The sequence below is a fragment of the Staurois parvus genome, unplaced genomic scaffold (assembly GCF_062004578.1).
Source record: "Staurois parvus isolate SC_StPar_1 unplaced genomic scaffold, SC_StPar_1.0 ptg000865l, whole genome shotgun sequence".
Classification (NCBI taxonomy): Eukaryota; Metazoa; Chordata; class Amphibia; order Anura; family Ranidae; genus Staurois; species Staurois parvus.
Window position 1 is genome coordinate 821,017 of NW_028318661.1, and position 3,318 is coordinate 824,334.

Here is a 3,318-nt window from a genome sequence, read left to right on the forward strand (position 1 = left end):
ATTTCTAATGCGAAGAATGAGCTGAGAGATCTTTAATATTAATGTTCTAGGTCAGCTGGCTTTGAATCATCGCATTTGAGCTCCAGTGTAATTAGAGTAGGTTGTCTCTGCTTGCAGCTGCATTAACTTTTTGACAAGCCAAGCACGAACATCTTGGTGCAGGCCGATTTTTGAAGCTGGGCCTTGAAGTGTGTCTGATGGGAGCCTGTTCCCGTCAGAATGTGGTTCAAAAGGCAACTGAATTTACATTAGTCATCACCTACTCCCTCTTTTAAGTATTTAAAGGACACTGATTCTGTCTGCTAAAAGAAACTTCCACTTAAATGTATTATAGTAATTGTGTGGGAGGAAGTAAATGAGCAAAGGCTTTATGTAACAATATATATATTGAACAATCACATCAGTCCCTAACCCTCAAGGGGTGTACAATCTAAGGTCCCCAACTTATATTAAGACATACACATATTAGGACCAATTTAGACAGGATCCAATTAACCTTTGACCTTACTACCATCGAGGAAGTCTCCAAGATCCTCTCTGATGCCCGCCTCACCACCTGCCCCCTCGACCCCATCCCCTCACAACTCCTACAACCTCCCTCCCCCTCCATCCTACGCTCCCTCACCCACATCTTTAATCTCTCCCTCTACTCCGGCACTTTCCCCTCCCCTCTGAAACATGCACATATCACCCCCATACTTAAAAATCCCTCCCTGGACCCCAATGACCCGAACAACCTCAGACCCATCTCCCTGCTCCCATTCACATCCAAACTCCTCGAGCGCCTAGTCTACACCCGCCTAAGCTCTCACCTCAACAACAACAACCTCCTCGATCCCCTACAGTCCAGCTTCCGTCCCCTACACTCCACCGAAACCGCCTTACTCAAACTCTCCAACGACCTTCTAACCGCCAAAGCTAATGGCCACTATTCAGTGCTCCTACTCCTCGACCTCTCTGCGGCCTTCGACACAGTCGACCACCCCCTCCTCCTCAAAAAACGACACTCCCTTGGCCTCAGAGATTCTGCTCTCTCCTGGCTCTCATCCTACCTGTCACAACGCTCTTTCACCGTCACCTATAATGCTACCACCTCCCCCTCTCTGTTGGGGTCCCTCAAGGCTCTGTCCTCAGGCCCCTTCTCTTCTACACCTCCTCCCTTGGCCAACTCATACACTCTCACGGCTTCAACTACCACCTCTATGCCGACAACACACAAATCTATCTCTCAACCCCCCACCTCACCCCCTCAGTCTCTGCCCGAATCACACACCTACTGAGCGACATATCAGATTGGATGTCGCTCCACTTCCTTAAACTGAACCTCTCCAAAACCGAGTTTCTTGTCTTCCCCCCAGCCCACACACCACCCCCCACTGACTTCTCCATCACATCCAACAACGCCACCATCAAACCCGCCCTGCAAGCCAGAGTACTTGGTGTCATTCTGGACTCCAACCTATCCTTCCAGCCCCAAGTCCAATCTTTAACAAACTCATGCAGACTCCACCTCCGCAACATCGCCAAAATCCGCACGTTCCTAACCCCAGAAACCACTAAACAGCTCATCCACTCCCTCATCATATCACGACTGGACTACTGCAACTCCCTCCTCACTGGCCTGCCTCGCCGCTGGCTATCCCCGCTTCAGTCGATCCTGAATATGGCAGCCAGACTCATTCACCTTTCCAACCGCTCCATCTCCGCCACCCCCCTCTGCCTTCCGATTGCGCAACGGATCAAATTCAAAATCCTAACACTGACGTACAAAGCCGTCTACCATACTTCCCTGAACTACATCACTGACCTAATATCCAAGTACCACCCAATACGCACACTCCGCTCCTCACAAGACCTCCTTCTCTCTAGTTCCCTGGTCTCCTCCTCCCATGCCCGCCTCCAGGACTTCTCCAGGGTGTCACCCATCCTCTGGAACTCCCTGCCCCAACCCATCAGATTATCACCTACTCTCCTCTCCTTTAGGCGCACCCTGAAAACCCATCTCTTCAGGGAAGCCTACCCCACCCCCTGCTAACTTGCCGACCTCCTCCACTCTTCCTACCACTCCATCCCCCACAGCTATCTCCTCCTGTGCCACCATCCCCTCCCTCCTAGATTGTAAGCTCCAAGGAGCAGGGCCCTCAATCCCCTCATGTTTTGCATTGTATTGGTATTGTTCTGTCCCCCTCTGTAATGTACAGCGCTGAGCGAACTATTGGCACTTTATAAATACTGTATAATAATAACCTACCAGCATGTCTTTGGAGTGTGGGAGGAAACTGGAGCACCCGTAGAAAGCCCACGCAGGCACAGGGAGAACATGCAAACTCCATGCAGGAGGTGCCATCGTTGGGAATCGAACCCATAACCCATTTAGTGCAAGGCAGATGTGCTAACCACTAAGCCACTGTGCCGCCCCACATACTTATCTAGGTGGATTGATCCCCCGTCAGCTTTAATTGTGAGAACTCAGCGATCACATGACCGCTGATCACTGAGATCTCACAGCCGCTCTGAGCAGAGTGTGGGACTGTCAGTCTCCACTGTCTGCTCCCCCCCCCCCATGCTCACTGGAGCGCTGGGATGTGCTGACTCAGGCTCTTAGCCGATTGTTGAGAGGCTAACCCAGACTCTGGGGTGGATCCCGCCTTTATCCACAAGCCTACAGGGCACTTATACCCCCTTCCTGCCCAGGCCAATTTCCAGCGCTGTTGCACTTTGAATGACAATTGCGCGGTCATGCAACACTGTACCCATATGACATTTTTATAATTTTTTTGTGACAGATAGAGCTTTATTTTGGTGGTATTTAATCACCTCTGGGTTTTTAATTTTTTCTTAAACAAACCAAAAACCACTGACATTTTTTTTTTTTAAAGTTTTTTTCTTAGTTTTTGTTATAAAATTTTGTAGATAAGTGATTTTTCTCCTTCTCTGATGTGCGCTAATGAGGCTGTAGTTATGGGCACTGATAGGCTGCACTGATGGACACTGATAGGTGGCACTGATGAGGAGGCACTGGTAGGTGGTACTGATGGGCATTGACAGGCATCACTGATGGGCACTGAAAGGCAGCACTGATAGGCGGCACTGTTAGGCGGTACTGACAGGCACTGTTAGGCGGTACTGACAGGCACTGATAGGCGGCACTGATGGGCACTGATAGGTGGCACTGATAGGTGGCACTGATAGGTGGCACTAACGGCTGACACTGAAAGGCAGCTCAGATGGGCACTGATATGTGGTATTGATGTGGCACTGATCAGCACTGGCACATGGCACTGATGAGCATTGACAGGTGGCACTACTGGGGCTACA